Below are 26,500 nucleotides of genomic sequence, written 5' to 3'. Positions count from 1 at the left end.
AATCATATATGGTTTTAATTCCTTTTGGTTCACGTGTTTTAAGCATCGCACGCACGACCATGTTCATTATCCAATTAGGGTCATGCCACGACATTTGTGTGATCAGTTGACACTCTTTGCTTTCACTGTCAATGCCTTTAATGTTCGTGAGGTGCTTCAAGCGACAAGGTCACAAAATTGTTATATTTACAGTCCCACTTAAGTTTCCTTTTACGTGTAAGACAAACCAGCGTAAAAGATCGGAAGATTTTCAAAGCCATCACGATCACGATAGCATGCTCATAGTCTGACGTACATCTGTCAGGAATTATAATTGCTTACAATTAATGTCATTTCCGGTGTTTACTTAGTATGGCTTTATTAGACTGCCAATAATCATATGTTTCGTTGGGCATAAAAAGAACATTTGCCATCTTCCTTGTTGATATCTCGATCTTCATCAGAAGAGTATTTTCAGGTCAAACAATTAACAGTATCGAAGGTTATGACATTCTTGGATCAGATTTTCGGAACTACAACAGGTGATGCAATCTATTTATAAAAGAACCAACGCTCAATGAGCAAAGATGATTGGGCATACAGGTGGTATTAGCTTTGCTAATATATGTTAATGATTAGTTTTGTTATCATAGGTCTTGTGACCATATATCACATTACTTGTCACGTGCGCTATTATACTACATTAGCACGTTGTATCGCTTCGTAGCTGTTAGCTAATAATCGTATATCGTTCATATCTATATTATAGTTTTTATAGTCATATTATCGTCGTTATTCAGTCCAAATGGCTTCAAGCAAAGCAAAGTGTCTGGGCTGCCACGAACTCAAATCTAACCACTCATTCGGGACGCCAGGAAAGAACTGCAAGGGATGGCAACCTACGGACACAGAACAAGGAATAACCAAGTCTACAGAATTGGCAATTTTAGAATCAATACGCCATCACTCACAGCAGTTCCAGCGGTTGGAAATGGAGCAACTTGTTATAAAAGAAACACTCCAAAGCAGAGAAGCAGAAGAGAAACCCTCAATGATGCCCGCCCCGTCTTTGCCAGGCACCACCAGAGAACTAATCGGCGCAACAAAACAAACCAACACTAGCAAGAACTAGCGATAGCTAGTGGTGAGTACATTGATCTTGCTGATTTATTATCAATGAATATGGCAACCCAACAGAACATCGGTGTATAGAGTCCTCAAGCGTGATGTCACGTTGCCATGACTTCGGAAATTTGCGGTCTAAACAAACCTAAGACACTTATCAAAACATGGCGTCTTTATCGATATCCTCGCTCTTTTCTTTCTTTTCTGGAGAACAGAAATCGATAACTCGATGAGAAAACCACTTGAAATCAAACCACGTGGAAAGCTTTATCTATTCAGGTGGAATTATCAAAGGTGAAGTTAAAGCAAGCATGAAAGATAAGATCTACAAAGTCACAGTAAGTTGTTCTTTTGAATCACTACACGTGCCCTCAAAGGTCACTCAAAACACAACTGTAAATCTCAGCTGTATTGCGTTGTTTATGTTGAGGAATTTAATTATTAACATTCTCTCTTTATCAGATTTATCTCGATGAAAACCTGAAAATAACAAACACGGAGTGCGAATGTCCTCACGGCGAGTTTAAGTGCAGTCACGCGGCGGCCATGTTTATGTATGGCATACACAATCTCAGTAGAACCGATGTGGAGTGTCAATGGAAGCGAAAACGACAAGCAGAAACTGTGCAATCTGTTGCTGAACTGTTTCCTCTGCCACCGAAAAAGAAAGACTATAGACCTTTAGTGCGTGATCCGAGCGGAGAAGATCGAATGTGGCTGTACAACGAACTGAAATGCTACGGCAAATTTACGGGCACATGCTGAATCTTGAGTCCCGAACCACAGGCTCCTGCTCCGCTTCCAATCAATACCATGGATGATATTATTTTCTCAGAGAGAATTCTTATGGCCTCTACGACTGAAGAACAACTAGAAGTGCTGATAGAGAATGCTAAAGTTGATGAGAATGTAATCAATCTGGTGAGCTCTCTCACAGCTGGACAAAGGAACAATCCTACATGGCACCTAGCCCGAAGGAATCGTCTAACAGCCAGCAATTTTGGCTCTGTTTTCCATGCAAAGAGAATCACTGCAACCCTCATAAAGCGTCTTCTTGGAGACTACAATTTAAGTGGAGTAAAAGCAATTGCATGGGGACAGGACAATGAGACTGAGGCTCTGAAAGCCTTTGAGAAGATAACTGGTCTGACACCTGTACAGACAGGCCTATGGTTGCATGAGTCTGGGGTTCTGGGTGCTTCCCCAGATGCACTTGTTGGAGATGACTCAGTAATTGAGTGCAAGTGTCCTTACATGCATCGGAATGAGACCATTAAAGAAGCATGTAAACACAAAGACTTTTATTTGAAGGAGACAGACAATGGTCAGTACACCCTGAGCACAACTCACATCTACTGGCATCAGTGCCAAGGCCAGATGTTTCTAACAAAGCGCCAGTATTGTTACTTTTTAGTGTGGACCACTAAAGACACTGTGGTCATTAAGATTAGGAGACGATTCATGGAGGCAAAATATTGCTATCCTGAGTGACTTTTATTTTCACCAACTTTTTCCAAAAATTGTAGATGGAGAACTTTGAGATAATGAGCCCAATGTTCAGTCATACAAGATAAGCAAAAAAATCTTGCAAAGTAAAAGCTTGCTATTGACTTTTTGGCTCTGTAGCCTGATGTGCTAAAATTGACAATGACAGGAAACCTTAGCAAAATAAAACAGTTCCTGTCTTTGCATTTTTTTTTTTATTTTTTATTTTGCTTGCATTGTAACATATCAGCAAAATGGCACATGTAAAAAGTGCTCTAAATTTTTTAGATAAAAGACAGATGCTAATTTTCATCTGAAAACATAGATAAGATAAACACTCACAAAAACTCAAGAAATATTGATTATTATAAATATTGATTATTATAAATATTGATTATTCAACGTTTAAGATTTGTATTTGTAATCAACTGAGTAATTAAAAGTTAGACTAATTCACACCCTTTATGTATGCAGCATCCCCTACCTATTCCCAAGGTTGATAGTTTACTTTAAAGATGCAATATGAATACAAAGTCACTACTTTTTTCTTTATTTTATATTCAATTCAAGTTCAACCTTACTGGCCTATCAAATCAAGCTTTGGGTGCCATTATCTTTGGATGTAAGAACTTCCATCGACAACACCATGGGTGCCCCAAGTTTAACTGATAACACAGAAAAAAACAGTTTACAGCCTCACAAAAAAGTTTAGTCAAATTCAAAATCTTCACAGCCATCCTTAATCAGTGGGAATTGCAAATTGACCAGTGCTGAACATAGTTGGACTAGTTTGTCTGCATGACACCTCAAAAAGGCTGGGATAAAGGCCAGAATGCGGAAGCTTTTTAACCTTGCATTTACACGCTCCACGTGGATACAACACCGGGCAATGGATTTAGTTGCTCTTGCCTCACTCTCAGTGAACTTGCCATTTTTAAGGAAGGGGGGAATGTTCACTGATACTCCTCGTGGAACAATATCACTAATCAGAAATCCCTTGTCAGCCAGAATCAGGTCACCGACACACAAATGTTTACAGAGTCCAGACTTTTGAACCATAACCTTGTCACTTACTGAGCCTGGAAATAGATCACTAACATAGGTTATCATCCCATTTGGGGCAACCCCAATTATGACCTTAAAGGAGTTGTATCCTCTGTATGTGGAATATGTTGCACTTTGTTGTGACATCAATTTAGGTGCAGCTCAATGTCTGTACAGTCAATCACAATCTTGCAACTGGTGTACTCAGCAAAAGGGGAAGGGGAGCACATCTTGTTCTTTTCCTTTGATGGTACACTTGTCATGATATCTTTGAACAAGAGGGAGTGCAGCACGTGGACAAATGTCAATACTATATTAGCAACAGTTGCAACGCTGCATGAAAACAACTGTGCTAAATGCAGATTAGTGTAATTTTGTTTCAGTTTCATTAGAGTAATAAATATCTGATCCTCAATTGTTATTGCCTCAACTTTCCATCCAGCATAATAATTTATTGCACCCTTGAATCTTGAAACATATCCTACAATAATGTTGAAAACCTCCTTTGTTGGAAGACCTGTCTCCATCCTCACAACCTCTGGGCTCAAGTTCTTTACAGAGTAATGTGCACTAAAGTAGCTTGACATTTCCTTACGTTTTTTGAGTTCTCTTGAAGTCATATCAAGCTCTATTTCCAACAAAGTTTCATTGAAGCTTACACTCCTTCCCTCGTTCAGGCAATCAGGGGATTCTGGTTCAGTGTTTTCTTTTATTTCTTCAACTACAGATGCTACCGTTGGTAATGTTGGAGATGCAGACATTTTTAGTTTTTTCTTTAGTGGAGGTGTAGGCTTGGGCTGACTGCCTGGTAGCAAGTCTAAGTTGTTAAAAAGTTTATGCTTGTTTCTGTTGTTTATAGTTGGCATATTTTGTTTTCGGCCGTCTTTGAAATGACAACTGCAGATTCTTGAATGCTTACTAGGCTCCCTGTCTCCTCTCCTATAAATAACAAAGACAAAAACATAAGTTAAAGTTTGTGAGTTATTGTGCGGTACTGGATCCGGTCAAAACCAAAACTGGAACACTATGCTCGGGTATATAAAGCAAAGCCAATGTTTACATGTGAAATTCTATTATATCTGGACAACCAAACTGTAGAATCTGTTTAAAGAATTTTCAATATTTTAACGTTTGCCAACCTCAACTTATTTTGAATAAGACACGGTCGGAGCATACAAGAGCGACATATCTCTGTTTAGTTTTGCGTTTGTTTCGGTGTAAGGCTAATCGAAATCTCTTGTCAAAACATAATAATCTTAGCAATAAACTCACCTAACAAATGATATCCATTTATCGAAGAGAGCTTTGTGCTTTTTCTTGTCTGGAAATGTAAAGAATCTGCAGCAGTGGCTCTGAGATGTGTGGTTGCAGTCTGGGTGAAAACACTGGCCCATCACGAACTTTGTAGAATTCGCTTCTTTCAGACAAAACAACGCTTTACAAGGCACTTTTGTTCGCTTATAAAGCTCTTTATTAATAAAGTCAAAGGTTATCTTGATTCTCTTTGTCTTATTTCTATTATTTGAGGATTAGATGCGCCAATATAGCTCTTGAAATCCTCGAGGGCAACAACAATTTGTCACGCAAAGGACGCCATATTGGTTTGTTTAGACCGCAAATTTCCGGAGTCATGGCAACGTGATGTAAGCACTTTAGGACTCTATTGGAAACAGCTTCGGGAGAAACCATCAACGTGCTAAAACCGCAACGTAAACGTACAATAGACTGTTTCGACACGTGGCTTCAGGCCTGGAATATGTACGAACAGAAAATAATGGCAACACATCCCCATCGCTATTTTGAATTAACCCGCTACCGGGAAAGCATCCAGATGGCCAACAGAAAGTTTCGCTGGGCGAACATTTATATGTTTGATATACAATCACGTCAGCAAGCCGCTACGCACAAACAAGCCGGACTTGACATTCTCAACACCACCATATACACCACTGGTGCTCCATGCCTCTGCATTAAAGCCTAACCCTCGACAATGTTCACGATGCAAGTCTTTTGACCATTTGGTCAGAGACTGTGCATTTCTCGCGGCCGAAACGTTGAAGGAGGATAAAAGCCCGCAGAAAACAATCACGAAAGGAAAGCAAACCGGAAACCACACAAACAACGCTACTACACAATGGAAATTTAACAAATGGTTCTCGTCAACTGGGAAAGAAGGATGCAACCTCTACCAACGAAAACTCTGCACCCAAGGCACGACTTGCAAAAGGGCCCACCTATGCAAGGCTTGTAGGGGGGAACACCCTCAGGCCGATTGCCCAAGCATGTCCGGCTAATGTCACGTCACCGTTTCCAATCGATACCTGGCGTGATTGTTTGAAAGATCACCCAGATCGCAACTTTGTAAATGTACTCTTGGACGAAATTCAACACGGCGTCTGTGTCGGATTTCAGAACAAATGTAAGCAAACAATTAACGACAATCATCAATCAGCGAAATGTAATTCTACTCCAGTTGCCCTTGAACTCGAACGCGAACTTAATCTAAATAGGAAGGCCAGGCCATTCTTAAAGCCTCCTTTTCCTAACTTTGTCGGATCGCCGATGGGTGCCGTACCAAGAAGCACTCGAAACCACAGAAGTGGAGAATAATAAACGATTTATCTTGGCCCGTCGGTCAATCTATCAACGATGGCATTTCGAAAGAACAATTCACATGCTCTTACGACTCACTTGATAACGCAATCTCTCAGCTTAAATTACTAGGCCAAAACGCCCTAATGAGCAAACTTGACCTCTCCGATGCCTTTCGGCATATTCTCGTGAATGAAAATGACTGGGAACTGTTAGGCTTCACATGGCCAATCGTCACTAACGGAGAAACGCGCGTCGGCTATTTCTTCAACATGTTTTTACCATTTGGTTTACGCAGTTCACCGTCGCTATTCCTAAAATTTGTAAACATATTAAAATACGTCATGATGAAACGTGGAGTTAATCCCATCTGGAACTACCTAGACGATTTTTGGACATGCGGACCCGAATCACAAAACAATTGTGCACAAAACTTAAACATTATGCTACAAACATGTAGTGACTTAAGGGTTCAAAGTGAACCCAGAAAAAACAGTCGAGCCAACTACAAATCTCACTCTCCTAGGAATACAATTAGACACACAAAAACAGGAAGCTTCTATCGAATCAACACGCTTATCAGACTTGACTTTGTTAACAATGTGGAACACTAAAAAACACTGTAAGAAACGTCAACTACAATCTCTTATCGGCAAGCTTCATTTTATCTGCAAAGTATGTCGTTCTGGGCGAACCTTTCTTCATTGAATGATCGATCTGTTGTCCACGGCATCAAATCCCAACCATTACATTCGTCTGACAGATGTATTCCAAAAGGATATCCATTGGTGGCTAACATTTCTTCCTACTTGGAATGGGTGCAATTTCTTTTTTAATGACCAGTGGCACACTTTCTTCTACCCTCGAACTTTACAGCGATGCCTGTAAACACTCGTTTGGCGCTTATGTTTCTGGCGATTGGCTTCTGGGCTCCTTTACTGATAACGCAATTCCAATAAGCCGTTCTATTACATTCAAAGAATTGTACGCAATAACTGCAGCCATGAACACATGGGCTCAACACTTGGCTGGTTACAATATCCTATTCCACTGCAATAATATGTCCGTTGTTAACATTCTGTCTACTGGAACTAGCAAATGCAAACATATTATGTCACTGGTTCGCTATTTATTCTACGTTTGCGCGCAACATAACATCATCCTACGAGCCGCTCACATCCCAGGCATCCAAAACAACTGGGCTGACGCTCTTTCTCGTTTACAGGTCGACACGTTTCTGAGCAGTTGTCCACATGCGTCCCCTCAACCAACGCCAGTGATACCCGTAGACTTAAGCAACTTCAAGTAGACGCCCAAGAATACTTTCACTACGGCCTCGCTGAGGCCTCCCATCGCACATACAGTTCTGGACAGAAACAATTTCTTCAATTTTGCAACGAACTACATTTGGAACCACTTCCGGCCACAGAAGAAACTTTGATTTCATTTACCACTCATTTAGCTAAAAGGATCAAACCACAATCAATTTACGTCTACTTAGCAGCAATACGCTCATTACATGTCGCAAATGGCTATGCTAATCCTCTTCAGCCAGAGCAGCAGTAAGGGGGACTCGCGATCGATGCCAAAGATTTAGGGGTTTAACCCGCGGAATTACGAAGATGGGTACAGCAGATTTACGGGTATTTTACCAAGACCTAAAGTTATTTTGGTATCGCAAACGGAGGTAAAAATATTCCTTAGATATACATGGCCACCATCGACGACATTCGAAACAAGACTGTGCGCAAGCTCGGAAATCAGGTGATGGATAACTCAGACGCTGACTTTGTCTTCGCTACGTTTATGGAGGGAAAGACAGACGAAACCATGAATTACGAAATGGCTGAAAAGATAATCAACGGAATGCCAGCCGGCGATTACCGTTTGGAGTTGACATTCGTAAAGTACTTAGACGGCGAATGGATAATAGAAAAGGGTCGTAATCCTATCAGAGCGTCTGGTAAGCAGAACCTGTTCGTTTTAAACAAGCACACGCGACCGGGAGCATTGGAGGGAATAGACATGTTGTTCTATGAGGTCGCTTACCCGGTTACCGTGGTCATCTATGGCGCATATGAAATCAAGAAGCCGGATGTTAAAAAGTTAAGACCAATGCGCCATCCTGGTAACTGCGTTGGGAAGCTGGTTAGGGAGTTCTTCGAGGATTCCTCTCGGGGTGGTAAGCTTACGCCAAAGAGAAGAGAAGCCATCAGGAAATGGGAGCATTCTACTCGTAAGACTGGAGGAACCATCGAAAACATCAAAAAGTTAGAAACCGCGTTAGAAAGGCGCATACATGTGAAAGACATAACCGACGGTTTTATTTACCCAGGAACGAAGAAGTATGGAGGCAGAGGTGCTCCTATCGTAATTTACCAACACAACGCACTCGCATGGAGGGAGTTAAGGTTCCCAAGGAAGATGGAGACAAAGGTCTATAAGGAGTCGCCATTAACAGGATTAGTTTATGAGAATTCTATTTGGTTAATGGACGCGGAGGGGTGTCAGTTCATGACTCAAGATGGTACTTTATACCGACCAGAAGTGGAACATCAACGCATTAAAAGTGCATGTGAGACTTTAGGGGAAGACTTTTCAGACGAAGTGCTCAGCTCCCGCAGCTTGGACTTCTTAGCTGCCAAAAAGAGAAATGGCTGGAAACCTACCCCAAAGGAGTTCAAAGATATCTCCAAAGCCTGTGTAGAACACGGTCACGGTGGTCTTTGGAATATGGAGTACAACGAAGACCAATACGTCTCCTTAGATATGAAACACTGTTACCCCGCCAGTTTCAAAGGCCTTGGGGATTGTAAGGAGTATTATGGCCGTTACGGACATCCAGACTCCCAATTCTTTCGCGTTGCGTTAGACGGCCACTACGACGCCCCAGCAACAGGATTCGTCAGACTGACCACCTGGGAGTTAGCAAAAGACTTACATCCCATAATTTACGCGTGGTACGGGAAGCATCTACAAGAGAAAGAATGGATACCAGTGCCATTGTTAAAGTTCTTTGAAGAGCGTAAACTCCTGAAATACACAGCGCATGAAGCCATACTTTGCCATAGCGCCTACACGAAGTGGCTCCCAGAGCACAACCCAACCGCCCGAATTGTCATAGGCAAATTTACCCAGGGCGCAAAAGAAGGAGAAAAACACATGCAACGGCGCCTAATAACAGACGTCGGTGAGTTAAACTTCCTCATCAAACGCGCGCATGACCAAGGAACGATGGTATCCGTAGAGAAATGGGACTACTTCATAGAAGGCCAAAAAGAACAGAAATGGAATGCGCTGTGTTATTACCAAGACCACAGACCGCAGTATTACCATCTGCGTGCCAGTATGTTAGCCTATGCGCACATTAACCTACTTGCGATGCTGCTACGGTTTGACAAAGAGGACATCCCACGCGTAGCCACGGATTCCTTGTATGTAAAGCCAGAAGTGTTAGAGAAGATGCAGGAGTTCTACACTGCCGATGAACTTGCAGAAAGTGGTCAATGGCGCGTCAAAGATGAGGAGATAAAAGCATGGAGAGGCCGTGTAGAATATCACGGAGAACATCTTTACGGTAGCGTGGAACCAACCAGGGAGCCTCTACCGTCGGTTGCGGACCCAGTCTCTTACCAACGCTTCTCTTACCTTTACGGAACGGGAGGCAGTGGTAAAACTACCAGGGTCTTGGAACTCTTTCCAAAGATAAAGGTGTTAACGCCAACGCACCGTCTGGAAAGAGAATTAACGGAGATGGGTTACGACGCGCAGACCTACCACAGCTTCTTCCGCTGGAATGGTCAAAAGTGGGTACCAGAAGCCATCCACGACATACCCCCGGTGATACTTTGGGATGAGATTTGCACCGTTCCTTTAGAAATCCTGCAGGAATTTGTAGAATTCCTCCGTGGAAAGTGTCAAGTGATATTCGCCGGAGATCCTTGCCAGCCTCCTCCAATAACCGGAGAGATGCCCCATAAATGGTTAAAAGAAATGGTAGACCACTCCGAAGAAATTAACACCGACTACCGCAGTAAGGATCAAATAAGAAACCTGAAAGCAGAACTTCGGGGCCTTAGTGACACGGAACAAAACAAGATACTACGCAAGAGGGTACGAGCGAAGAAATACGAGGACTTCCTTCACACATGGCATCCAAAGGATTTGGTGCTGAGCAGCAAGCGCGCAGCACAGTCTCGCATACAAAAGGATTTGCTAAATATACACCGAGAGCGCTTCCCTACGCATCCCGTACCTGTTTCTTACAAACCCCACGATACCCGAATGCAAAAAAGAGACGTCTGGGTACCTGGTACCGACATCCAACTACAAAATGCTGTAACACATGATAAAGCCTGGGTACCCATAGAAAAGGTGGAAAAAATTACCTCCCACCCAGATTGGCGCTTAGGTTACTGCATGACAGTCCACAGCGCGCAGGGGCTTACCATAAAAGAAACCTTATGGATCATAGACCAGCGGCTGTGTTGGAGCAACCTTATCTACACCGCCGTAAGCCGTGTGGAGTATGCCAAACAGTTAAAAAGAGCCTGGGGTCCGCAACTGCGCTACGATAAGACGCCAGAGGATGTAGCCAAAGAGAACATTGCTAAGAAACTCCTTCGCTACAAGCGGCACGACGAAGAAAAGAGTACGGATCCCCGCTATGCGGGGGTCAAATTCGACCTATGCGTGGACGACGTCTATAAGAAAGGGGCACGGTGTGCCAAGTGTAACATACCCCTACTATGGAGGTTTGACCCAAATGACGATCAGCAGTTCTCCGTGGATCGCATAAATAATAAACGCGGCCATTGTAGAGGTAACGTAAGACTGACATGCCTAGAGTGTAATCGGGCGCGCGGTGCTGCGCTACTTTGAAGGGCAGCTAGCACTACTCTGAGTCTTTGGGGACTATGAGCAACTCTTCCTTGACAAATCCACGACTTGGGCCATTTAGGTAATACAACACAGGTTGCCCTTCCTTGGTGACGGACTTCGAAATCTCATACGTTTCCAGGGACCAGTTAGGATCCGTGGCTCTCTTACTGCCACCTTCGAGTTCCCCCGGCTGATAGAGGTATCTGACCACTATGTTGCGGGGGAGCTTTTTTTCCTTCAGTCCGACCGCCCTCGAACTTCTGACGTAGGACTTATGTTCCACGTGTTTCTTTTTTATGGCATCCTTGGGTTTCATTCCCGTAGCCCTGGCCGCCTCATTGTTCAAAGCCACGACGACCTGGGGGAGCCGCTGAGTCCATTCCCTGTTGCGTTTGGAGGGATCTTCCAGCTCTTTCCAATACTGGTACCCAAAGAGACGCTCGGCCAGGGTCTTGTTGAATCTTTCGACGATGCTCTGACCTCTGTGGTACTCAGCTTCGGCTCTCCTAATCTTAGTGTCGTGGTCTTTCAGGGTCTTAGTAACCACGCCCATGAACTCTGTCCCCGCATCCACTTGCAGCAGCTTAGGCCATTTCAAGACGCGCTTATAAATCCTACCTAGGGCTTCTGCGACTTCCCCAGAATCCTTGCTGGTTATGGGTTCGGCGTCCTTGTATCTGCTTGCGATATCAACTACGGTCAAAGCGTACCTATAGGTCTTTTTTCTCACCTTATCGTGCGGTAAGAAAAGCAAATCCGCCTGATGAACTTCATTAGGGGTATTTACGGTAAAGCTGGGTCTGGGAATGTACTTAGGCACGGGAAGATAAACCTGCCAGAGGGTTTGTTTTCTTAGCCAGTTCTTAGCCGTTTCTTCTGATACCCTGGCCGCGGCCGCGAGTTTCTTGATGGCCGACGCTCCTTTCCAATAGCCTTCAGGCCCATAGTAAATCCTCTTGAGTTTGTCCTCTGTTCGACCCATTATATGAATTCCAAAACAAGATTGATCTTGCGTCCGTTGAAATCCACCGTCTTTCCGTCCACTTTAATGGTGATGTTTATGCTTTCTACCAAATTAGACAAATCATAGCTCAAAGAAATGGGAGTGTATTCTACCAGATCGAATGGATTACCTTTGGGCAGGAACTTGGACATAAGAGAAGACTTTTCCCCATTGCTGTAACTATTGACTAAATCGCAATAGACTTCGTAAGAGGATGCGACTTTCCATTTCACAGGTATGGCTGTGTTGGTAATTTCCTTGCCTGAGACACCTAGTAAAGATCCTAATGCATCAGCTTTTCCTAGGGTTACCGAGAAATTGTTGGGAAGATTATGTTTGAAGGTCATTTCGTGCGGCAGCCCTGTGGTGAGAGTATAACCGCGCTTGGCGAGCTCCTTAGCAAGGGTGATTGGCATGTAATGTCCATCGGGTAGCATTACGCTTTGATAATTGTTAGATCCCTTATGCACGGTGACCATACCATTCACTAAATTATACCAAGAATTGTACAAAGAGCAACTAACCAGCCTAACCTTATGGGCTTTGATGGGGGGGTTCAGATAAGTGGTAAAGTTATTTTTATCGCTTTCCAAAAAGACGATCATATATTTCAGGAAACACAGTTTCCTTCGTTAGAGCAGATACGCCAAAGCTACGCCTCCCGCCAGCCCTGCAACTCCTACGAAGACCAATTCATTGTCTTTTTGTTTCTTAGAAGGCTGGTAGTAATTCTTAAACTGAGGCCTTTTTAACCCCGTTAATGCCGCGGGGTGTGCTTGCGCATAGAGCTTAAAGGCGTAGTCTGTATTTTCGAAGTTCTTATCCGCCTGCATTTTGTCTTGGTAGTTCTTATCCAACCAATCCCTGTAAGCTTGTCTTTTTTCGTTCCAAGCTGCCACGTCCCGCTGATATTTCTCCAGCGCTAAGTCGTGTCTCTTTCTTTCGGCGGCTAAATCTCCGCTTTTGTCGCCTCTAACTAATCTATCTAAATACTGACCACCATAATTAGCTCCAGTGAATGCTAAAGCTGCAATGACTCCGCCTACGACTACGCTAGCCATATATATTAGAAAATCACACCGTAGGCAGGTACTTTTCCTTCCGTAGGTAATCCTTTACCATGATAGCCCCGCCTACGGCAGCGGTCATCTTAGCAAAATTAGCGAAGCTCTTGCTTGGGTCTTCAGTAAAGTCTTCTTTGAGCACTTTCTTACCTACCCAACCAATACCCGCAACGATGGAAGTAATAATAGCTGCTTCTTCAACAGTTTTCAACAACGCGGTCGACATTATATTACAAAGCGAGAAGGAAAATCTAGGTCGCCACGGGTGATAAATCTACTCCATTTCAGGGATCTTACCTTTTCTAACAGCCGGTTCCACAGGTGCGTGATATGTTGCGGCCTCCCACTTTACTTTTGGCTTCGTTGCCCGCCATTGTAAGTAGAGGCTGCCTGCTGCTATAGCGACTCCTAACGCGCCAATGACGTATCCCGGATTAATAAAGGATTCCTCTTCTTTTTCCTCCACCTTTTCTTCTTTTTTGGCTTTGTTCTTTTTATTCATCTCCGCGAGCTTCTTTCCGGCAGCGACTCTGCCCGGAGATTTAGCCTTGGTAATCTTGGTATCTTCTACGGGTGGTTGTTCTTCGGTGCCACTCATCTTATATTAAGGGACTTGAAGGACTTGACAAGTAACTTGATGACGACTTGACAATGACTTGGCAATGACTTGACAACGACTTGACTAAGTACTTAAGGACGACTTGACTAAGTACTTAAGGACGACTTGACTAAGTACTTGAGGCGACTTGATCAGGTACCTCAGCAAGTGCTGCCTGGAAGACCTTTTCGACTTCTCTGTCCTTCTTGAAGTCCTTCCAAGAGGCACCAAAGGTGCCCGCAAGTTCCTTCAAGTCGACGTGCTGAGCTACGTGCAAGGCCACAGAGGCGACTGCCATTAACTTACCGCACTTCAAAGACAACCAGCCGCAGGTTATCTTAAGTTCTTGAGCAATAACATAGTCCTCGCTAATGTCCTTCCGCAGTTGCTCCACGTCGTCTATGGGCAGCGCAAGTCCAAGGAGCTTGGTGGCCAGCTTAATGGCGGAGTCTGCTACGGCGTCCGTGGTCTTACTTGCAAGGGCAGCCTCGTACCTTTTATGGAACTTCTTAACCTCCTGTTCTGACAACTTATTAACCTGTTCATGGGTAAGTTCCTTGCCTATCATTTCTTTGCACTTCCCAGATGACACAAGGATGTTGAGTTGTTCCTTAAGGTTACTTTCGTCTAACTGCGCGGGGACTTCATCTAAGAGCTGCTCAATGTCCATATACATTAGGAATCATAGATTCCAACCGTGTAGGGAAACCTCAAAGAGAAGATCATCTTGGAATGTTGGTGCGTCTTTAAATGCCGCATGTATTCGTGTAACTGTTCCTTACTTATCTCCCCGCCGTAGTCGCTTAAGATGGTTTCCATGTCAGACTTACTGGGCGTATAAAATACTACGAGAGAGCCTATGTTTTCCCTAAAGGGCTTAGAGACGCTGGTAAGCTGCTGCGAGAGCAACCAAACGCTGATATTGTCATGTCTACCGCTAAAGGCGAGCTTCACCAACTCCGAAGTGCGTCTTTTTACGTCGTCCCCGCAGGCGATGTCATCCAATATGAGGAGTGTCTGCGTATCTTTAGGGAATTGCTTATGCCAAAACTTAAGATGGCTGGATAACTCGTTAGGATCCAGTATGTCCACAAAGAAGTCGTCATCGTTCACTCCTATGTCCCGTCCAGGTGCGGTTATTCACGTAGGTGGGGCATAATAGCACGATGTAGTCGAAGCGGTATCTAAAGGGTCCTAATAGCTGCTCCACGACGAACTGGGTCTTTCCGCAGCCGGTGGGTCCTACTATCAGAGCATTGCAGGGAATATGGTTCGGATCCATTATATATACGATGGACCCAGTGGACGCAGTAAGAAGGATTGCCACCGACGCAAAAGATAAAAGAGACACCATAGAAATGCAAAGGGAGGAGATCGACCGGTTAAAAGAGCGCGTGCAGGAATTGTACGATGAAATGTGCGGTCTGAAGCGCGCAGAACGGTTTGGTGCGCTTTTGACGATGGCCGGTTGGGCAAAAGAAAGCGTGCAGGACTTTATTAAGTATCCCTTATAAGGCTTAAATAACACTTAGTTATAATGGAGTGCGGCTATTGTGGTAAGGAGTTCAGCAGCAAACAATCTTTGCAGTATCACGTGAGGAACAAGGTGTGTCTTAAGACGGTGCCGGTTAATATCACCATCTGCGGCACATGCAATAAGAAGTTCAGCAGCAAACAAGCTTTACAATATCACGCAGAAAGGCGGGTGTGCTTAAAATCTAAAGAAAGACGCTGCGCGGAATGCAATTATCTCTTCAGCACTCCGCAGATGTTGGAATATCACCAAGAAAACAGGGTTTGCCTAAAGGACGTATGCGAACGATGTGAGGCGCCCTTAACTGACGCGTGGCATCAGCATAGATGTCGTGGCAATTACGGGTTGGATGTAACGTGCTCAAAACATGGTGATATCGCGGAGAGATGCTGCCCACGCGAAACCAAGCAGATGTTAACGCGCCGAAACAAAGAAATAGACCAGACATTCATGTTCTTCGACCGCGCGGAAGGAACAAAGTGGGAGGACGCAGAGTATTGGATGGATGACTGTGGTGCGTGTGGCTGTCCAAGGAAAGGAGATGATCATATTTGGCAGTGTCTGTATCCGCAGCATAATCCCCGCGGTTTTAAGGAGTACTTGGAGCGCTTTGATGCTTGGCATGCCGGAAAACGAAGCAGTAAAGAAAAGGCGATAAGATCGCTTAGCGATCCTAAAAGAGGGAGGGTTTGCGCAAAGAGTCTCAAAACACCTTCTTATATTTATTAATGTCTATTCTTTAATTCCTTAAGAAAGAAAGAAGATCCATTAATAAATATAAGGACCCCTTTTAAAAGGACCTTGCAAAGCCTCTAAGGCATATGGTAGCCTACTTCACGGCATTCTTTGGGGGCGTCCTAATCGCCCTTTCAATATATGGACTGTATTACTTGCGAACTACCTGCCGACTGCATTACCCCCTGTAAGCCACCGCGTAAAAAATACACCTGCCTTCATTGCGACAGGGTATTCTCCGAAGGATCCCATTGGTGCTCCACGGATCCTAAAGCGCAGCGGGCGCTTAACTACAAAGAGGAGATGGAGTGACCCTCCTTTCAATGTCAAACTTCCATCGGCCATTTACCTTACCATAGCTGCGTAAGTGGGTGAATTCCTCACCTTGAATGCGCATTCAAGATCATTAAGTCGGGCTGACCGCGTTGATATCCTTTCTGCCAACACTTTATACGTTTGCCGTCCGAATCCTGCAGTTCGCCTAGACCAGGGGTCACAAGCATTTGGGGGTAAAACCTGCGGATGTAGTCCACTACCTTTTTATGCAGGTCAAACTCATTTTCTATTTTGAATACCAACTTGTTTGGACCGTCAAAGCGCTTCTCGACCTCGTACTTACCAGTTTTCCTAAGGGTGGGGAGTACTTCCTCGAATATCCAATCGCGGAATTCCACGGCTTTAGGTAACTTCGAGCTAAATATCAGTTCGTACAAACCAGGTTCGGAGATGAACACGGTATTTGGTTTGGGGGAACGAATCGTTCCTCCTATCTCATCCAATCTTTTCTGGTACTTTTCGGAAACGTGATCTCTAATTGCCTTCCTGGTGTTTTCATAATTTAACGCCAGTGCCACTTCCTTTGCTTTAAAGTACAGTTTGTCGCCTTGCACTATGCATTGCAGGTTGGTTTCGTCGTTTTCGAATACGCGAAGCATCGTATATATACCATTTTTTTATTAATACGCGACGCTCTTTAGCTGATTCATTTCTACGCTTAGCTGCGCGTCTGAGACGACGAAGATGTAGCAGTTTATTCTGTCGCCGTCGCCGGCATCGGTGTTCTTGGTGCGCTTGATCTCCAATGTTATGCCATCCTGCGTATTTACTAAACGGAGGCCTTGACCATGTAGGTCTTCGTCGTTCGTTGTGCGCATGTCGATCCACAGCGTGTACTTATCCTTGAAGAATTCCTCAGGGTTAATTTGGTCGCCAAACTTGCGCGCGGCCTCTCTGTAAATGTCTGCGGGCTTTATTCCCTGGGAGTAAACCTTGTTTGGAACGCCGTTAATATTCACGCCGACGTTAGTAATGTTAGGGTTGTGAAAGGCTTCGGAGTCGCGCTTACCGGCCTCATAGGGCTTAGCAAACACCAACATCAGCCCCGTGAGACTTCTTCGCGGGAGGTTAATGCTTTGATTGATAACCTCATCCGTCTTATCCAAGAAGCTAAATGTCTTATACATCACTACGTGGTCGTAAAGGAATGCCTTTCCGGAGCTGTATTCCATGCCAGCGCTACGGGCCAGCTCTTCGCTGTACACGGTCTCGTACTGTAGCTCTAAGTTGGTAATAGAGTATGGGGCTGTTGTGGTAAGTGCAGTGCTTAGCCCACCAATGATGTTATTAGCATCTGCTAAAGTTACTTCAAACTGTAGCTCGGATAACTGTCTTGGGTAATACACACCGTGATTCGTAATCACTTCAAAGTCCAGTGGTATGACATACTTACTACCATAGGCTGTCTTTATTCGCTTTGCGTCTGCCACTGCGGTTTCTCCGCTGCCGTCAGTAGGTTGCGTTTTCGTAGGTGTGCGAACCTTACGTAGAATGACACTACCAATTCCTTGTTCTATCCTTTGCGCGCGGTCAAATGCTGTTAACCATAGATCCTTATAGGTGGTATACAGATCGTACCTATTTAAGTCCAGCAAGGATTCCCCGGCGAACTTTACGCGCATCTTAGAAACAATGTTGCGACCCACGTTGTTAACGATAATCCTTTCGTCTGTGGGGTTTGACTGCACCGCTAGGTCAAACCTTAAAGCCAAGGTGCCGGGTACTAAGACTAGGTTATCCGTTAGGCAGGGGCACGCCTACGTACAGCGTCTCCCCTGGTTTTGCGCTAGAAGGCGTAAAGGTGACCCGGTGAAAGGTGCGTTCCGCTTTCAGTCCGCCAACCTGCTTAGGTAATGCGTTGGGATTTAACTTTGAGCTTATCATATATAATGGAAGTAGAAGGAACGGATTTTGATCCCCTTACCGAAGAAGGTCAAGTCGACATTAACGACGATGAGTACGAAACCCTGCTGCCGGAAGCAGATAAGCCGGGCTTCTTCGAAAAGCTACGTCGCAAGTATGGTCCAAGGGCCCGCGGTGCCTTACGTAGCCTTACGGACAGGTTCAAAAGGGAAAACCCTGGTAAATCCCCCCCACCTTACATGCGAATGGACGACTTGGGATTAGTTCCTGAAGCTCCTAGCGATGAGTGGCTGCGAAGAGTACAAGCGGAAATGGACGAATCCATGGAAGACCCCCCGGATGACTTTGAAAGGCTTCAGGAGCTACTACCCGAGTGGATGCCTGAAAAAGCGCAGCTAATGTTCGAAGAAGATGAATATGGCAGGGAACTAATCATGGGTAGACTTGCTAGAAGCGGCGCTAAGGTTTACGTCATCCGTGATGGAAAAGGGAGGTTCTTTGCTGACCCCCGAATCCCTCCAACTTTAATGGCAGCTATCGGTGAAACGGTACCCGAAAAGCTACTTACCGACGTGCGTAAGAGGTATCCTAGCGCTAGTTCGACTCTTTTAGAATTCCAACGCGGTGACAAGGGTCAAATTCAAGTCCGTTACGTAGGCAGGGAAAAGTGGTACGACTTTTATCAAAGTAAAAAGTCTAACGCACTTAACAATGCCTTACCGAAGGAAATAACGACAGCACTGGGTAGCCCCGACTTATCCATGCTGTCCAGCTTAACTAGTAAGGAAACATCAAGGTTAGCTTCAGGATTCTTCAGAAGTCTTAAGACCCCCAGGGCTACCAGTCAAATGCATGCCATCTCCGGAATTCTGGATAAGGATCAAGGAAAGCTCGCAAAAATACGAGCTACCAAGGAAGACGTAGAGGAAAAGCTAACGAGTACGCCGTCGGGCAGCAGCGCTGCACTGCAGCTGCAGCAGTCTTTAGAATCCCTCGACATGGAAGAAAAAACGCAGCAAGAACTCATGAACAAACATAAGGAACAACTTGACGAACTTACGGAGCAATTAGACGAAAAAACCGCCGAATTGCAGCAGTTGGCGGATCATATTGAAGATCTAAGACGAGATATGGATACCAAAGACGAGGCGTACATAAGAGCAATACAACAATTACAAGATACCAACGAAGCGCAAGACGATGACACTCAGCACCGCATTAGTATGTTGCTGAGTGAAAGGGACACTGCTAGAAATAACTTTGACCGCGCAGTCATGGACGTCGGAGATAGGAACGCTGAACTTAGACGCGTGGGTGCGGAGCTGGAAGCCTCGGTAATGCAAGAGCGGCGGTTAAACACGGAAATCATCGTTAAGGAGGAGCAATTAAGACAAAGAGAGCAAGCCATAGAGGACCTGGAAAGGCAAATACAAACGCAACGGGAAATAATCGACGATCAAACTCGCGCCGACGGGGAAAGAGAAGCAGCTCGGGCGCAAGTAGGGTCCCTAGAGGAAAGGATTGCGGAGTTGCAGGCGCAAAAGTAAGGCTTGGAAAGGGAGCTAGGGCTTACCACCAGACAAAAAATACTAAGAGGCCTTCGGAGGTACGGCGTGCCGCTGGCGTTTGCCGTAGCGCTCGCAGGCGCTATTGCTGGAATTATGAACTGCAATTAACGGTGTGGCTTCAGGTGCAAAGGCGCTTGGAAAAAAGGTGGGAAAAGAAATGGGGGAAATGGGAAAAAAATTAGGTGCGGGCCTAATAGCCCTGGGAAAAACAATGGCAGCCAGCATTCCCGGTCTGCTTGGTAGCGTTCTTAGCCTGGTATTAAGAACCGGCGGCGAACTGCTAAAGTTTGTGGGGAATAACATTTGGATCTTGGTCGTCGCTATTGGAGTGGTACTCCTGAAGAAGATGAAGGGTTGATCTTGTCCTTGTGTATTACTGGTGGCTTATCGTCGTCGGGCATCCGAGGCATCCTCGACTGGGGATAAGTAAAGACAGTGTTAGCACCGCCCTGATAATTCGGTACTAGCGGCAGCACAGTCATGGTGCTAATTGTCTTATGATTCCAAACAGCATTCACTACGGTACCAGAGCTAGTATAGGCGGTATTTATTCCGACCCAACCTATGTATTTGGTGGGGTCCACGGGGTTAGTATCACTGGGGCGAACTTGGAGCTTCGCATATTGACAATTGGCTATCATATGAAAAGTTGCCGGCATTAAATTCTCCGTGCTTCCGGGCGTGGGCTCAAACGTAAAATGAGCCGGGTTCCTATTGTTATTGTTTTTCCTGTAGGGCAGTAATGGGGCGTCGGCCTCGTCAACGATCCTAAACCCAATATTACAGTTATTATACCCAGTAATGGTAATAGTACACGCGACCAATCCCAAACCGCCAACCTTTACCCACAGCCCAGTGTCGAACCAATCGTCACTATCTCCATAATCCTCATCCTCTAAGTAATGAAGAAACCAGTCCTCTTTCACATGCGGGTTGTCCATATATACCAGGAAATAAATTCCCCTCTAAAGACTAAGCACCGTAAGAGTGCTGATGCTCTTGTGATTATAAACCGTATCTCTCTGATTTTCTATGCTATTTACGCAAACGCTCCCAGAATCGTCTACGCGCATTTGCAGCTTTACCTTCCCATGGCAATAGGCGACCATGTGGAAAGTCCAAACCGATAGATTTTCGGCGCTGGCTGGGTTGGGCTCTACGGAGAAATGCGCAGGCTCCCTGTTGTTTGTCTTATTTCTCATAGGCTGCAGTATGCCATTGTCATCCAGGAACCTAAAGCCCACGTTGGCGTGGCTGCTCGTGCCAATGCAAATACTACAAAGGATTAACTTCTTTCCCGAGTAGTTCAAATTCACGGACATGCCCGTGACGTCCACCCAAGAGCTCTGGGTGTATTTTTTCTCGCCTGTGTAAGTCGTATAGACACAATCTACTCCAGCTACGTAGGGGTTGTTCATCGCCATATATAATAGCTCAGACCAACGCCCGCGGCGGCTAAGCCGGCTTTTAATAAGTCATGGTCATATTCCTCGGTAACCTTCTTTACTGGTTTCTTTGGTTCGGGTTTTCCTACATGCGCCTTCTTCGATGGTTTTTCTACCTCTTTTTTTGGTTTCTCTACGAAGTGAGTAATGCCCTTGGTCATGTCAGAGTTCACGTCATTCACCCCAAACTTCATATCCTTAGTAGCTCGCTGCAGCTTGTTGTTATAACCCACAACGGAATTGGTGTTAATAACCAAATTACTTGGCATTAACCAACAACCAGGCGACAAAGCGTAATCCAGTCGCACTTTAGAATGCTGCACCGCTAATTGATATCTCTGCACCGATTTAGATATGTCATTTTCTATTATTGCAGACTCAAATAAAGTTAGGAATTCTTGTTGCGTTTCCTGTGAAGCGCCTTGGGATCCAACAATGGGGTTGCGGGTATTTACCTGCGCTCCCAGGATGCAGTACACGAATGCTTCAATGCTACGGTTAATCCTGGCTAGGTTCCTTAAACCTTTTCCTTTCATTAACACAAATGGATCCCAAGTGCCGGGGTAGTTCGTTTGAATTCTAGTAATTAATTAATTATTACCCTTATTACCACCCATATCACCGAACTCTAACTCATCACTTGGATATTCCTGATGCCCGTAGTCGGCCGGCTTCTCACCATTGGCACCCCAAACATAAACTATACCCAGCCCATGCGTCTTACCCTCCTTATAACGAAAATCTTTTTGCTGTGGTTTGAACTCGTTAATTAACCTTTCCAGGGCTGCAAAGTCGTAGCGGTTATTCATTGGATCAAATGCCTTATCTCCTGGTAGGGGTACGTTAAGCTCCTTCAACAACCTCCTTACCGTAAAGGCAACGTGAAACCGCATAAATGAAATGTGAAACATGTCCGCAGGCAACACCACAACCTTTAGTGGCAGCCCAAATAGCAAAGTTTAACTGCTGTGGCCAATACCGCATGTTGGGTCCTGCTAACCATTCCCTGGCCTCTTTACCCGACGTATGCTTCAACATCGTCTCTTTAAAGATATTCCTTACTACTATGTTAAACGATTGCTTACCCACTGGAATCTCTAAATGCGTTACCAGCTTTTCAAAGTTGTTTACACCACCTTCAGCGTCGTAAAATGGGTAATCTTCCGTGGTTAACAATAAGTTTCTAGGAAAATTGGGTGCTTTATGCTCGGGTTTTGGCGGCCTTTCTTTATGAACGGGTTTAGGTGCTGGGGAGTGTACAATCGTCAATTGCTGCACCTGATCACCTACTTGCTCCAGCTTTGAATGTTCCAAGTCCGCATTACTGTACATTCTGGAGCCGTTAAAGTAAATCCCATCGGATCTTCTTTCGAACATACTAGGGTCTGCATGCGGAAACATCTTCCTAAAGGCCCTCCAGTTGTCGTGATGTGGCTGCTCCGCAATATCATTCCCAAAAGCGTCGTACATTAGTATATATAATGGATGTTATACCATCAGCACCTCCACTTTATCCTGATTTACCCAGGGAGGGACCTAACGAACCAAACGCCGAGAACTTCCGCTTGAATAAAGCAAATTTAATCCTCGCTTACTTAGAGGGCCAAACGAAGCACTATGAGGAGGTCAGGAAAAAGTATGCTAGAGCCCGAAGCATACTACATAAAATCGCGATAACTTCCGGCTCCATGTCCGTGGCGTTAACAGGCACCGGCGTTGCTACCTCACTCACCGGACCTGGAATAGTCGTCGGCGTTCCTTTGGCCGGCGTTGGAGCCATTTGCGGCATCGTTTCCGCTGTTACAACAGGTATTATGAAACAGTTGTCAAGCAAAATATCCAAGCATGACACTCACATAGCCCTAGCAAAAGCAAAGGCTAACACCATCGCCGACTTGGTGTCTCAGGCTCTGCGGGACCACCGCATAGACGACACGGAGTTCTCTTTGATCCTCGCGGAGGAAAAGAAATACGGCGAATTAAAGTCGGGCAATAAAAAAACCATCGTGAAAGATCTTTCCGAGGAATCTCGCAAAAAGATCTACCAGGAGGCAAAAGAGGAGCTCCAAAGAAAGCTCGCTCAGTAGACATCTGCTTTGAAAAGAACGTAGGGGGATTTCGACTGCACATTTCATCTTCTCGGAATCCATCCTAATAGGGGGTGGTTGGAGTCAATTTTGTAAAATATTTCGTAAATTACGTCAGGGTAATAAGGAATATCCTTATCCAGCCGACAAAACATCCACTCGGCTCTGCTTATATCAGAAACCTCGGGAATAGACTTACCGGTAATTTCAGACAAAAGATAGGGAATAGCTCTGTAATATTTCCCTAGTTTTAATTTCTTCAATGTCTTCCGTAGACTTTGCGGGGTTGGCTCTTCTAAATGGTCTATGATTTTCTTCTTTACTTCGGTGTCTAAATATACCGGATGTAAACCTTGGATATGACTCATCCAGTCTCGGAAGTATTTTATTCTCTTATAAGGTGTTTTCGTACGACCTCCATTGGCGTAATATTGCTCTCTGGTAGCATTTGGTACGGCATTACGAATATTCTTACCACACTCGTAACACTGTGCGGAGGTGTCATCTTCTATCTGCATTTTTTTACCACAACACCAAAAGGGTTCTGGCTTGGGTACGATAACTTTAGGTCTTAGACAAATTATGCAAAAGTCGTTAACGAACTTCTTACATTCGTGCATCGTATATTTATAAGATATTTTTACCTCCGTTTGCGATACCAAAATAACTTTAGGTCTTGGTAAAATACCCGTAAATCTGCTGTACCCATCTTCGTAATTCCGCGGGTTAAACCCCTAAATCTTTGGCATCGATCGCGAGTCCCCCTTACTGCTGCTGCCAGGTTTAAAACTCATGCAAACACTACGTGGAATCGAACGCAAACACTTCAAGCCTCACAAGCAAAAACTTCCTTTGACATTTGATATACTGTGTGAACTACGACCGTTCATCAACTACTCCTCCTTTAATGACCTTGCTTATTGGACTGCTATGACAACCGCACACTTCTTAATGCTTCGAGCAAGTGAATTTACTCTCGGAACAGGCGAACTCTTCGACCCTTCCATCCACTTGACAGCAGCAGATGTACAGTTTCACACCTCCCCCCAAGGCAAGGAGTATTTGTCCCTTAGAATAAAAAAGTCGAAAACAGATCAACTCAAGCAGGGCATCACATTGTACACATCTCATACCGGCCATAAGGTTTGTGCAGTCTGTGCCATGAAAACCTATCTGTCATTACGGTCTCACAATAACAATATCTCCTTATTCCATCTCGTTGATCATTCACCGGTATCCAGGGAGCACTTGCTCACCTTCATTTCACATCTATTGCTACTAATTGGAATAAATCCCTCTCAATACAGTGGACACAGCTTCAGAATTGGTGGAGCGACATCAGCGTCTCTTGCTGAACTGACTATGAAATCGAACTACTGGGTCGGTGGAATTCCGACTGTTATAACAGGGCGGGAGGAGGGAGGGCGTTGAAACGGGCATACATCTATTGGCCGATCCGTGATGCGGAGAGGAGGACTGGGCACTACTCTGACTGTCAACAATGGCGGACCGTTCGTAGAGGAAGTTCGGCTGACAAGAAGATCTTTCAAAGGTAAATTTAGGCTTGTTTATCTATGCTTTTAGCCAATAAAACAATTTTATTGGTGTTAGAGAATACCCAAAACATAAAAAGAGTTTTTTATTACGAAGAATTCGCTGGTTTTTGTAGTCAAAGAACCATTTTAATAAGCGACTGCCTATGGTTTTTATGCTAGATTTTATATAGCAAATGCGGGCACAGGGCATTTTTGGCTTTGTTACAATGTTTTCCAAAACCTAGTTTATATTTTTTTGAAATGTTCATATAGTGTTCTACTTATGTGAAAAAAATCAGACTGAGCAAATTTGAGCAAGATTGGTTTTTTTACATCTCAAATTTAGACTAGCGAAATTTACATACAATATTGCTTCTGCCATCCTTTCCCGCCAGTATCAACAATAGTATCAGTGAGTTTGTGATTCTATAAGATGGCAGAAGCTGTGCTAGAGGATTTAGAATTCCTTGCGCTTGACTTGACGGATGATTTAGCAGAGGATAATCTTGAAGAATTTGTGAATATTGAGGAAGATTCGACTGAACTTTGTGAAGAGCGTTTCGATCAGGTCTCTTTAGCCGAATTAGTTGATATATGTTCTCGACTATCGGATGAAAAATCGAACATTTCTCGTGAATTATTTGTTGCGGAGAAAGTATTGAACTTTATCAAAAATGCAGGACCTCATCCTACAGTGTCTTCGCTGCTTGAGAGCATTAGGTCAGCTTTTACATCTTTTTATGGTGTCCAGCTTAAGAAAAAACAGGAACGTTCTGTAAGGATCGAACGAAACTTTTTGAAAAGTGACTCACCAGAAAGGGCAGACGTTGAACAAAAATGGAACGAAATAATCGGAAATTGTGGCATTTCTCCAGACAAACACACACACACTGTTCTTCAGCACATTCTTTTTCACTTTTGGACCGTTAAAGGTAAAACATCTAACAATCCTCTGATAATTACTACAACGTCCGGTGCAACTGATGAAAGTGAATTGCAGGCAATTCGTTACCACGGAGGGTGGGCTGTGAAGAGAGCAAGAGACCTCGTCAAATCTTCTTGTAACCTAGTTTTGAAGCAAAGTAATAATGACAGTACAGAAGTATATGTTGAACCACAAAAAGCTTTAGAGTTAATCAAGACTCTTGGAACTGATGAAAAAGTAGGAGATGAATACCATTTTGTTATTAACAATGAGGTCATTCCTTTCTTTGTTCTTTTACATGATTTTACTGAGAACTTTTTCTCTGTGTCAGCAATTAATGACCAAAGCATTATCGATTGTTTAAAGAACATGTCTGAAAATAAGACCTTGAGAGATGCTTGGGGGAAGATTTGCAAAAATGATTACCCAGCGGCAGTGCAAGTGTCTGTCATGCAAAGAGTTTGTTCAATGTTTGTCAAGTCGAAACAGCAGATTGTACGAGAGAAGATGAATTTAAAACCCCAGAAAGGAAGTGTGGCATTGAGGCAAGAAATCAAGAAGCCAAAAGGAAATAAATCTGGAAAATGCAAACAAAAAGAAGCATGTGCAGCTGACAAAACACCCGAAATAATTATCAACTTAAGAGAAGGTTTCAGTAACCCTGACACTGTGTCACATTGTTTGGAAGAAATTGGCAAATC

At 44.3% G+C, this 26,500-nt stretch overlaps 1 protein-coding gene and 2 pseudogenes across 1 annotated transcript in view; 1 reads left to right on the top strand and 2 right to left on the bottom strand.

Annotated features, from left to right (window-relative positions):
• LOC148909454 (uncharacterized) overlaps positions 1-26,500 on the bottom strand; it is a 43,164-nt gene that overhangs the window by 7,711 nt on the left and 8,953 nt on the right. The window lies entirely within an intron of this gene.
• LOC116309088 (uncharacterized) lies at positions 1,246-2,658 on the top strand (annotated as a pseudogene).
• Positions 3,138-5,045, bottom strand: LOC148909456 (uncharacterized; annotated as a pseudogene).

Source organism: Actinia tenebrosa, unplaced genomic scaffold (assembly GCF_029948245.1).
Source record: "Actinia tenebrosa isolate PJP-AT-01 unplaced genomic scaffold, QUT_ActTen_1.0 PGA_scaffold2__45_contigs__length_23673736, whole genome shotgun sequence".
Lineage (NCBI taxonomy): Eukaryota > Metazoa > Cnidaria > Anthozoa > Actiniaria > Actiniidae > Actinia > Actinia tenebrosa.
Note: the sequence above shows the minus strand (reverse complement) of the source record. Positions and strands in the feature narration are given on the sequence as shown.